Source organism: Bombina bombina, chromosome 2, assembly GCF_027579735.1.
Source record: "Bombina bombina isolate aBomBom1 chromosome 2, aBomBom1.pri, whole genome shotgun sequence".
NCBI classification, from domain to species: domain Eukaryota; kingdom Metazoa; phylum Chordata; class Amphibia; order Anura; family Bombinatoridae; genus Bombina; species Bombina bombina.
This window is the reverse complement of record NC_069500.1, coordinates 909,722,271-909,735,865: the sequence shown is the minus strand read 5'-3', so window position 1 is coordinate 909,735,865 and position 13,595 is coordinate 909,722,271.

Sequence of the window (13,595 nt, the reverse complement as noted above, 5' to 3'; positions counted from 1 at the left end):
ATCAGTCCCAGGTTTGCATAATCAGACTTCCAAAGGCATCACATGGGGTATCTTCTTTCTCCCTAAGACGTTCTTCATAATGGCTTGTTCTTTATTCTTTTCTCTTTGCTCTTCAGGTTCTTCGGCCACTTTGTCATCTATTTTCGGTTCAGATGGCATGTAGCTCAAATGCCTTTTGTATAGTGTAATCATAAGAATGTCCAGCGACCCAGAGTGCCATTCCTGCAGAGGTTCTCCTTATTGATCCTGTTTGGGTAGTTTCTCCCCCTTCGTATGTTTAGACCTTGTATTCAAGATGATGGTTACTAACCCAACCTCAAGTGCTTTGTAATGACATATCGGCTATGTGTGTTAGAAAACCGGTAACTCAAAGGCACCACTACCTGACTTCCACTCAGTTATTAGAAATACCACAGACTCCCATACCTGGTGCTGTGTATTGGTAGAGAAAATCCTGAATTCAGAAAGAAGTGGTGCTACATTTTAAACAAATGTTCTTTTGACCTAATATTGTTAGTTATTGAGGAGGTTACTTCTATCTTAGCCAAAGTTAAAACTGAAATTCAGCAATTTGAAACTACACATAATCCAGTACTTACCAATGATCAACAGGAGAACTGGTTATCCAAAATTAATACACAAATTGAAAAATATAAACATGATTTAATCTCATTTAAGAACAGGAAATTAGATGCTGTTAAGTCAGACTATAATCAGGGCAAGGTTTACAAGTGGCTCACAGGCACAAGGGAGATTCAACCTAGGAGAAGACAGCGTGACAGGCGTGTACGCTTCGATACGGTGGACACAAGTGGGGCAGAGTCTACTGACACTGAGAGAACCCATAGCATAAGACCGTATACCCCACCAGGCACAGTTGATACTTTTGATCAATATAATGCACAATCTACCCCTAGACATTTTTTAGGGGTTACAACACGCTCACAGGGAGCAGACACTCTAGACCAAATATCAGGCGGGCGGGCACCAAGACACAGACCTCCAAGAAGGGGGAGACGAAGGATGCAATAATCAACTTAAGCTCTCATGTTCTGACAGTAGGTGAAGTACAACTGCTCAATAAGGGACTGTCATTTGTTCCCAGCACGGTGACTACTGAGTATGAGCAGAAATTAGATATTCACAAACTTAACAGAACATTAAAGCTTAAGGAGTTCTTTCAGAACACTATCCCCGAAAGTACCAAAACTTCAATTGAACGTAACTGTCATATACAAAGTACATTTGAACCGGTAAACTGTAGTGCCAGTACTAAAACTTTTATTCGTATGGTCTCTCAGGACCTAGACAAGGCAAGGGAACACACTACATGGAAACATAATCTCACGCCAGCAGAAAGGAAGGCTATTAAAACACTTCAAGATGACACCTCGCTTACCATTAGACCAGCGGACAAGGGAGGGGCTATTGTCCTCCTTGATTATGATTTTTACAGAGAGGATATTATGAGTCAACTCTCTGATACATCTACCTACATGGCTTTGAACACTGACCCGACAGGTACATATAAAAAACAACTAGATGATCTGATCAATATGGGCTGCGAACAGGGTTTTATCTCAGAACACATAAAGAAGTTTTGTACTACTCTTTATCCTAGGATACCTATACTTTATACGATCCCAAAAGTGCATAAAGATGCCGAGAGACCCCCGGGTCGCCCTATAGTATCGGCAGTGAACTCCTTGTGTCAACCGGTGTCTCAGTATATTGATCTGCTATTACAGCCAATTGTCAGGGAAACACGATCCTTTCTGTTGGATACCAGTGAATTCATTAGATTGTTGGGGGCTGTTCACGTCCTGCCTGGTGACATTTTGGACACCATGGACGTGAACAGCCTGTATACAATCATTCCCCACAGGGAGGGACTAGAAGCAGTAAAGGCACATCTCTTAAGTAACCCCCTGTATGAGGGACCTCTGGTTGAGTACCTATTGACACTTGTTGATTTCTGTTTGAATAAGAATTACTTTAGATTTGAGGATAAATTCTTTCTGCAGATAGCAGGTACAGCCATGGGGTCATCCATGGCCCCCTCCTACGCAAACATTTTTATGTCTCATTTTGAAAATCTATACCTATGGGGTAAATGTGATTCATCTATCACTTTTTACCGTAGGTATATAGATGATATCTTCTTAATTTGGAGAGGGGGCATGGATGACCTACATGGCTGGTTTGAATCGTTCAACAGCACACAGACTACGGTTCGGTTTAAGATTTCTGCCGATCTGCAGTCTATCAATTTTCTTGACCTCAAGGTGTACAAAACCACACAAGGCTTGGGGTGTACATTATTTAGCAAACCTACAGACAGGAATTCCCTGTTGAGATCGGATAGTTGCCATCCCCCAGCAAAGTATACTGAAGTCGCAATTAATTAGAACGGTGAGGAATAATTCTAATCCTAGTGTGGGAGCCTCCCAGTTGTCCGAAATGGGCGAGAAGTTTTCAGAGAGGGGATACAAGACACAACACATCAACCAGATGATGAATGAAGTATCACAAGTCACACAGGCACAATTACTGGCAAAGAAACCAAGACAGACCAAAGATGACAAATTGATATTGGCCACTACATTTTCCCCTAGTACCAGAAATGCTGGACTGTTCCTAAGGACACATTGGCCTATTATTTCTACTGACCCAAAGTTACATTTCAGTAAACACCTCACACCCATGGTCGGCTACAGGAGGGGCACAAACTTGCGGGACTTATTGGTCAGGACTGACTCAAGGGCAAGCTACAAACCCAGGACACACATAAACATCAGGGGATCCTATCGGTGCCTAGGGTGTACTACCTGCAATGGGCTCATCAGTACGAAAACATCCCACCACCCACATACCAACAGGCAGTTTGGTATCCGTCACTCGATCACCTGCACAACCACATTTGTCATATATCTATTGGTGTGTCCGTGTTCGCGCTTTTACGTTGGCAAGATGACAGGCACCCTCAGGGAAAGAATGGCTAATCACCGACACGTCATTCGGTCGGCTCTCAAGTCCGGGGATTCGGACAAACCAGTGGCGAGGCACTGTGCACAATACAAACATTCAGTGGCATCAATAAGTTATACACTTATCGATCATGTACCCCCACTGGATAGGGGAGGTGATAGAAGTAAAATACTCCTACAAAGGGAGGCTCAGTGGATGTATCGACTGGGTACGGTGTACCCAGGTGGGCTTAACACTACTCCTGACTTCAAGGCCTTGATGTAATGTGGCTGTAAGGTGTGATACAATCTTAGGGTACGGTGCCTAGACTGCCATGACTCTGTGAGTCCAGTGGTGGGTGTGCCCTGACATAGGGGACCTCCTAACCAGGTTGGTACACAGCACCAGGTATGGGAGTCTGTGGTATTTCTAATACCTGAGTGGAAGTCAGGTAGTGGTGCCTTTGAGTTACCAGTTTTCTAACACACATAGCCGATATGTCATTACAAAGCACTTGAGGTTGGGTTAGTAACCATCATCTTGAATACAAGGTCTAAACATACGAAGGGGGAGAAACTACCCAAACAGGATCAATAAGGAGAACCTCTGCAGGAATTGCACTCTGGGTCGCTGGACCCTTATAACAATTGTTTTTAAATGTTTTTTTGTTTTCAATGAAGTATGTCTTCAAGTGCTTTGTGAGTCTGGCAGTGAAAGTGGTGTCGTTATGGGAGCGATGGTCGTCTAATTATAGACACAGATTATGCAAGTAATATGTGGCTCTCACAGAACAGGGGGGTCGGATCACTAGGTATTCCTCCAGAAATTATGGGGGGTACTATAGAGGGGTACGTCCTTTTTACTACCCAGCATAGTGAGCAGTATTAATTTGATCAGTTTGTGATAGCATGGAAATTACCAAATACATGGTTTGAGCATAAGTATATATTACACACTGAGGGCATTAGACCACAGACAAGCAATAGAATGTGACACTTAGTACTTTGAATTTAAACTAAGTAGGTCATGATTTACGGTTGCATTGTGCTTACTTTACACTTTAGCGTATGAGGGCTGTCACACCGCAGCACAATACCTAGCTTCACTGTCAGTCAGTTCTAATGGATAGTTTGTTTTTTACTTGTACTTTATTTCTAGACATCAGGTACATATGTGATCTAGCAGGTCGCATTATCAGAGTCAGCACACTATTGCACTTAATTGAAGATCACTTGATCAATTTTTTTCCCCGCAAAATGACAGGGGCATGTTGTTTATATTGGTTGCCATGACGATGGGCGGCCGTTATGTAAAACACTCGTTTTGTATTTACACTTGTTTTGCACAATACTAGTATGTCTATTTGTGTTAACAACACTTAGCACACTATAAGTCTCTCTTTTGGTATTTTTTTGTTTTTATGCTGAGAGATTACAACTTTTCAGTTTAGAATTTGACAACCGGAAGTGAAGTGGCGCACAACTTCCGGCACGTAGCACAAGTGGAACGCAGTATGCGGTCCAACACTGATTGTTTGGCGCCATGGATTGAAATTGTTTGAAGTGGTATGAGTGAGTATGTCACTATTTAAATGATGTTTATGTTTTATTTTAACTATGCTGATGAAGGAGGCAAGACCTCCGAAAACGTTACAGGAATAAAGTAACTCCTGAGAGTGCATTTTTTTTGGCTAATATTTATTGCAAAGTTGCACCCAGGCAGTTTTCCTTTGAGGGCAAGATCTGGTGTTTTGGATCTATCTATCTATCTATCTATCTATCTATCTATCTATCTATCTATCTATCTATCTATCTATCTATCTGTCTGTCTGTCTGTCTGTCTGTCTGTCTGTCTGTCTGTCTATCTATCTATCTATCTATCTATCTATCTATCTATCTATCTATATATATATATATATATATACTGGGCACAAGAGTCCTGTTACTGGGGCAGTATAAATAAATATATATATAAGGACTCTTGTACCTAGTGTATATATATATATATATATATATATATATATATGGTAACTGCAGGGTGTATGTGGTGCTCTTGTCTTTCAATATACACAGGTTAGTTATGTACATACAACACACAGTAATACACATAACACACTGCCCTCACCTTGTATAAGGATGTGTTAAGGTAACTGGCAGAGGAGTGTGTGTGTGTATGTATATATATATATATATATATATATATATATATATATATATATATATATATATATATATATATATATATACACACACACACACACACAATAAAATGGGCGGAGCCATCTGATGGGTGGGGCTAGTGCTCCCCCATCTTCAAAAGTCACCAGCCGCCTTTGGACAGTATGGTCCCCATTTATTAAAAACCGTACAAATAATTGCTTGGAAAGTCAAGCCACGTGTCAATCACCCCGGTTGCACCTGACCAGGATGAAGAAACATGAAACCCCCCAAAAATCTTTCATGATTCAGATAGAATATACAATTTTTAACAACTTTCTATGTATGTAGCTCTTGTGATTGGCTTACTGGTGTGTTCAGTTAGTTCTAAGGTTGCCACCACAGCCACATTTTCCCTGACACTTATGAGTTACACATGCTTCAGGGTGTGCAGGGAGCAATATGGATAGAGTTGTCCAGCATGTGCAACTCATTAGTGTCTAGGTGCCATGGCAACCCAAGTTAGATCCCAGTAGTGCATTGCTGCTACTTCAAGAAAGGATACCAAGAGAATAAAGCAAATTGATAATAGAACTAAATTGGAAAGTTGTTTAGAAACATATGCTCTATCTGAATCACAAAAGAACATTTTTGTGTTTCATGTTTTATTAACTAGAGTTTCTGGACCACTCAGGCACCAAAGCTGCATCTGCAGTTTCGTGAATGGAGCCCAAGAATATCACCTATGTATAATAGGAACCAATGTGATAGCAAGTTTGGTGATAAACTACAAGATAAAAACAAAAGGGTGCTTCATGGTATAGACTGTGTGATTTATGAAACAGCTAATAAAATCCCAAATGGGTCACTCACAACAAGTAAGGTGGCCCTTTATAGGTGGATAGTGCAGCCACCATCTGGCTGATGTTCCCATTAACAACCTCCATGGGAATTGCTCCTAAGGCACAGCTGTTTGACAACAGCTATGCGCTTGTGACACATTTGCAGTGTACTGTTTGTGGAAAGTGGCTGCTGGGTTTTTGCTGATTGCCTGTGGCCGGATTTTGGAGACTCTCGTACCTAAGGATGAATTCTCCTGTAGGTTGTTGCCGGGAGCATCAGCCAGCTGTTGGCTGTGACATCTATGGAATAAGATTGCTGTCAAAAAAGCAAGCGTGTGTGATTCTTTAACATTTAGCATAAATAGTGACCTACGAATACAAATCTAAATGTTCAAATACAATTATGTTTAATTTTTTTGGAAATACAATTTTTTTTTTAGAATACAAATCTTTAATTACAAATAAAATTCTTTTTTTTTTTGGAGCACACATTTTTTATTTTTTGGAAATACAATCTTCCTTTTTGGAATTACACTTTTCTTTTTTTCTTTTGGAAGTACAATTAAAAATAGTTTGCATGAAAAAATTGCTTAACAATTGCTGGCAAGTATTTTAAAATAATTTTTAAAAATAAGCAAAATGAATTACATAGCTAAGCTGCCTGGGGCAGCCAACTCCACCCCCTTATTAGTGTTTAGACACAGGCATTGTATTTCAACTGGGTTCACAGCTTCTAGGCATGCTCCAGCAGATAATCCCTATGCATTTTTGTATTCTACCAAAACAACAAAAGATATAGATAGAGCCATAAAAGGAATTGTGTGGGGTGAGTTAGAGCTTTACAATTCAGAAACTAAAAAGAAAGGGTTAATGGCAAGGCACTGCAGTATAAATTTGCAGGTAAAATAATTAAAGTACATATTATATGTTGTCTCTATCCCAACTTGTTTTATGTCCCTTTAAATGTGGAGAAATGGCTAATTCCAGCACATCAACATTTCAGATACATTTTTCAACATTTATCATATAACATACAACATGGCTTACCATGCCAGAAGTAATTATTCTCTTTTGCATAACACTATACAGAGGGATATTGATTTTGATGTTTTAATTACAGTTTTCATGGAAGCAGCAAAAAATACTCACTGTAGCATGAGGTCTTTTTCTCAGAGTATGTTTTTTTATGTTTTACCATACATCATGCTTTAACGTGCTCAAAGTGCTTATTCTGCCTTGTTTTAGACAATCATGTACTGAGAAATATTGATTTTGATGATTTAATCACAGCTTTTATATTTGCAGCGTTTCTACCCTCTCCCTTTATCAGGGGGCCTTCTAAGCTTATAAATACCTCCCAACTGTGCCAAATTACGCGGGACAGTCCCAAATTGAGAGGTCTGTCCTGCTGTCCCGGTGAGACAGACATTAGTCCCGCATTGCACCCGGCCCCCTGCACTGTGGAGTTTAACATTTTAAATAAATAAATTAATATATATGACTTGCTATTTGGTCCTTACACCTCATGTGATGTAAACCCAATAATATGGCTGCATGTGGCTGGAGTCACTTTGTGACAATGATGTTATGATCTATTCTATAGCATAACCATTACCTGCTCCTCAGTGGCGCTCCTTCTGTCTCCAGAACTCTGTCAGCTCAGGTGGGTGGTTTAGTATCCTGGGCCAGGGGGTAACCACTCCAGACCATCACTCTAGAGTCTAGACTGGATTAATTACTACTAGTGCTAGTGGTGACTCAGGTTCTCAGCAGAGAGAGCGATTGGATATAATAGATAACACTGCATTTTGGGTGCTGTTTGTTATAAGTTGAGCACTCAGGACTGCTTACTTACTACTTAGCTAAGGCAGCTCTCACTTACACAATGACAGTACCGCACAGCACCGGGGAAACAAAGCAGCGCTTACACTCAGGCTCCTAATAAAATATGAAGAGGCAGTTTAGTAAGTAGCCCTCCCCGGTTTTAGAATTACAGCAGCACATCTCCTCACTACTGTTCTACTTTGCATCAGTGACACTAAATGTCTCCTGGGTACAACCTCCCCCAATCTAGGGTCCCTATTTATTTAGAGACATAATTATACTTTAATTCCTTATAAATAAAAATAAAACCATATTCTAACACTAATTCATTATTTATTTAGCGTGCTTTTGCAAAAAACAAAACAAGAAACTTGCCAATGATGTATGGAACTTAAAAACCCTGCTCTGATCCAATCAGCAGCGCTAACTGTACATGCAGTACTTCTACTGTGTGTTTAACCTCCTTGCAGTGTCGATGGTGGTAAAATTAAATGCTCTAACAGATCATCAAAATCAATATTCCTTAGTACATTAGAATTATAAAACAAGGCAGAACAAGCACTTTGGGCAAACTGTAATTAAAACATCAAAATCAATATTCCTCTGTAAAGCATTATGCAAAAGAGAATAATCACTTCTGGCATGTAAAGCCCTGTTGTATGTTATATGATAAATGTTAAAAAGTTTACCTGAGATGTTGATGTGCTGGGATTGTCAGCCATTTCTTCACATTTAGGGCTAGATTACTAGTGGAGCGGTAGTTTTTTCGTGCCTTAAAGTGAAGGTAAACTTACTCTCTCTTCTATGTTATAATCGATATAGTATTAAATTTTAATATGATGTTCATTCATGGTTTTTTCGAATTTTATTTAGTACCTTAGTTTTCTTGTATAATTTGCTGCTATTTCGCTTGTCAAAAAACAACCCGTCTATATTTTTTTTTTTATAAACAACGATCACGTTGTTTATATAGCCAATTGATTTTCTGGCCATTAGGCGGCCGTCAATTGACGTCACAAGCTGATGCTTGATTGTGCGCATGCGCGAGTGATTCTATCTCCTCCTTCAAAGCGAGCACGTCCTCGTTTTGCGTATGCGCATTAGGAGTTTCATTTGTTTTTCAAACACCCACCGCATTGGATCGCATACTGTAACAAGTAATTAACGCATGCGCTTTTGAGAGCAAACATTTTTGTGCGCATGCGCGGTAAGCAGAGGATAGAGTGTAGTTCTGACGTATAGAGCGGGTGGGACCGCTCTATACGTCTATGTATTGAAAACACGGAACTGCTGGATGGGAGGGGATTACGATCGTAAGGCACATTAAAATAAAAGTTAGTAAATATGGTTAAATAAACGTTTTTTTAAAAAATAAACCTAGCGACTACCTTGTAATTTAGAAAAGGAAAATAAAGAAACATTTCTATTAGAATAACTTTACCTTCACTTTAACTCCGCTATAAGTACGCTTTTTGCTCGTGTGAAAAGCCGAACTTAGAATACCACAACCGTGTTAACGTATTTTTCTATAGACTACAATGGAGCGGGAAAAGGGGGGGGGAACCCCAAGAAATAAACCTAACACCCATCAAGTCGTGCTAACCCAACATGAAAAATAAATATTTCACATTACAATGTTCTTCACATTGAACAATATGTTCTATTTATTCTTAAATACATATTTTTCTCTCTTTTTCTCTCATTCTCTCTTTCTTCTCTCTGTCTGTAATAATCAAAATGTCCACATGATGGCAGTGACATTTTTATGTATAATGTTTTAACTGCAAAAATAAGATTATCCACATGATGGCAGTATTATAAAACAGGATGTGAATTTTGAATGCTTGTGAAAGTTTAAAAGGCAAAAATCTGTATGAATGCATAATTAAGGATCTATGGTAGATTTGAAACATTTTTCACAAGCCTATGACCCTGATGTGATAAATAAAGGTACATTTTAAAAGTAATGGAAGCTGGAGCTGGAGTTTGATTTTGTGCAATTTGCTGTTGGATGTGGCAGGTCCAGAGCTCCGTGCCCCTACGCATATTCAGAGTACTGTTTTATTTTTGTTTAAAATAATAGCAATCTAGGAACCCTCAAGGAGAATGGCCCCTGAACAGCAATAAGTACCCAGGCACCCTTGGAAAGTGGCCACTGCTTACCAATAGATTCCCAGTCACCCTAAGAATGTGGCCCCTGCTCATCAATAGACACCCAGGCACCCCAGGATAGTGGCCACTGCTTGTCAAGTTGTCAATAGTAACCTAGGAACAATTAAAGAAAGTGGCACATGCTCGCCAATATGTATACAGACACTCTAGGAAAGTGGCCCCTGCTCACCAATAGGCACCCAAGCACTTTGGGAATATTTGCCCAGCTTGTCAATAGGTGCCCAGGGATCCCAGGAAAGTGGGCCCATCTCACCAATAGCCACCTAGGAACCATCAAGGAAAGTGATCCCTGTTCTCCAATGAGTGCCCAAGCATTCTGGGAAAGTGGCTAGAAGGGTCCACATTCCTAGAGTGCCTGTGCACCACTTAGCGATGAGGGGTCACTTTCCTTGAGGGTTTATAGACAGCTATTGGCAGACAGGTGCTACTTTTCCAGAGTGCCTGGGTGTGTTTTGATGAGCAGGGGCCACTTTCCTGGGGTGCTTGGAAGCCTATTGGAAAGCAGTGACCACTTTTCCAGGGTGCCTGGAAGTTTATTGGCTAGCAGGGCCACTTTCTTGTGTGAGCTGTGTGCCTATTAGCGAGCAAATACCACTTATCTTTCTCAGGGTGCCTGTGCAACTACTGGGCAAGCAGAGGCTACATTCCTTGTGTTTCTGGACAACTATTGGCTAGCAGAAGTCCCTTTCCTGGGTTGCCTGAGTATCTTTTGTTGAGCAGGGGCCACATTCCTGGGATGCTTGGGCACCAATTCGTTAGCAGGGGCCACTTTCCCAGGGTGCTTTGATGTTTTTTGGTGAGCAGGGGCCACTTTCCTGGCAGCCTATTGGCAAGCAAGGACCACTTTCTTAGGGTGCCTGTGTGCCTTTTTGACGAGCATGATTCCTGGCCTGGAAACCTTTTGGAAAGCCGCTTTTCCAGGGTGCTTGGGTGTGTTTTGGTGAGCAAGGGCCACTCTCCTGAAATGCCTGGGAGCCTAATAGTGAGCAGGGGCCACTTTCTCAGGGTGCCTGTGCTCCTATTGGGTGAGCAGGGGCCACCATTCAAAGGGTGTCTGACCTCCTATTGGTTAGGAGGGGCTAATTTCTCTGGCTACCTGATTGCCTAATGGTGAGCAGTGGCCACTTTCCCATGATGTCTGGGTGCTTGTGCACTTATCTTTGAGCAGAAAACACTTTTCTGGGTGCCTTAGAGCCTATTGATGAGCAGGGAGTTCTTTCCTGGGTTGGCTGGTGCCTATTGGCGAGCAGGGACCGATTTTCCCAGGGTGCCTGGATACCTATAGGAAATCAGGATCAACATTCCTGCTGTACCAGGGTACCTAATGGTGAGCAGAGGCCAAATTCTTAGGGAGCTTGGGTGTCTTGATAAGCAGGGACCATTTTCCTTTGGTGCCTCTGAACGCTTTAAGTGACAAGGGACCACTTTTGCAGAGTGCCTGGGAAACTATTGATTTGCATTGCCTTTCCCAGATTCCTCTGCTCCTGTGCAAATTCTGGTAGTTCAGCTTTTCTGTGTGGGATGTACAGAATTAGTAACTCATAATAGAACAGTGGAGGATGCTTTTTCCACATCTTTTTTACTCAACATAATATAAATAGAGAGTGGTTTCATTGCCCTAGACCAAGTTTCACTCAGCACCATTCAGAAATCTATCACGTGTGAAATATGTATTACTGGATTAGAATACTGCAATAAAGGGGCTTTGATATAAGAATTTCACTCACAATTATGTGTGGAAAGACTTTGCAATGTATATTTATTATTTAATTGCACTATTTTCCTCCAATTTTTCCTGTTTTGTTTTCACTCCACTGCCCTAGAAATGCTGGAACATTATACACAGTGATTGCTGGATCACTGCAGAAGCTCGTTTATATCTGCCAATACATTCCAGTATTTCTAGGGCAGTGGGAAAATAAGACAGGAAAAATTGGAGGAAACTAGTGCAAATCAAATAAAGTAAGTACATTACATAATGGTGAATGAGTTTAAAAAGATAGATAATCCCTTTATTACCCATTCCCCAGTTTTGTATAACCAACACTGTTAAAGTAATATATTTTTTACCTCTGTGACTACCTATCTAAGCCTCTACAGACTGTCCCCTTATCGCAGTTCTTTTGACAGACTTGCATTTTAGCCAATCAGTGCTGACTCCTAGGTAACCCCAAAGGAGTGGGCACAATGTTATCTATATGGCACATATGAACTAGTGCTGACTAGCTGTAAAAAAGAAAGAAGTCAAAATGCACTGCAACAAGAAGCAGCCTTCAAGGGCTAAGAAATTATCATATGAACCTATCTAGGTTTCAACAAAGAATACCAAGAGAACAAAGCAAATTTGAAGATAAAAGTTAACTGAAAAGTTGTTTAAAATTGTATGCCCTATCTGAATCATAAAAGTTTAATTTTGACTAGACTTTCCCTTTAACTTAGCATAAAGTTAATTGTTTTGCACTATTTATCCATTAAAGCCAGTTATGGTAAGATATGTATTAGGGTTAGCCTTAAGAAGCCAGCAGGTGCAATTCCACCTCCAAGGATGGGAAAATCTACAATTTTCTATTTATTACATGAAAAGGGGGGGGGGGATAGTGAAAGCATATTGCAAAGTTGCTTTATTGCATATAATTATACATTTTATATTAAAAGCTCATGGTTCTTACATTCCCTTTAAATACTACCTGACAATCCTTAACAGTGAATAACATCCTATCCCTGGCTCTCAATGGTGCAGTATTTCCAGCACACACACAAAAAAGCACTTTAATTTAAAAGAGAACAAGCCTAATACACAGCAGAATAAAAAAATAGCACAAAAAATAATTTAAATAAATAAAATCACCCCCAATTTGTACTCTCCACAAATGCCAACATATTATTAATTTGTGTGAGGAGCTGACGCAGGAATTTGCTGCTAAGTTAAAGACATTAAAGGGCCATAATAGTCGAACAAATGAGATGCTCTAATTTGGTAGCGCATGTTATTTTCGGACTATCAACCCTGCACTACACAATTAGTGCTGCTCATTGGATTTGCAAGGTTTAAACACATAGTAGTGCAGGGTCAATATAGTCTTAAAATGACATGCTCTAATGAATTAAGTCATTTTCCAACTATAATGGCCATTTAAAAGGTACATGAAACTCAAGTATTCCTAATTTAGTTCTATTATTTGCTTACTTCTCTTAGTATCCTTTGTTGAAGGAGCAGCGAAGCACTACAGGGAGCTAGCTGAAAACATTTGGTGAGCCAATGACAAGAGGCATAATAGTGAAGCTACAAATCAGCAGTCAGCTCCTGCTTCTGACCTTATCTAGGTTTCCTTTTTCACAAAGATATTTATTAGATGTAATTTGTAAAGTTGTTTAAAGCTGCAAGTTGTGGTTGTGTTTACCATACGTTAATGCGGTTGGTATATATATATTTGTATGCATCGAGTTAGAGTGCGAGCAAAAACATTTTACTTTGAACTTGTAATACGAGCGCAACCCGACCACTCAAAAAGCTTACTTCCTTTGGAGTTAGGGCGCGAGGGGAGCGTTAAATACCGATCCACCTTTAATCTGGCCCTATATCATCAATAAATAAGAGTTATATTGCTTTGTGATAAACAATGGAAAAAGAAGA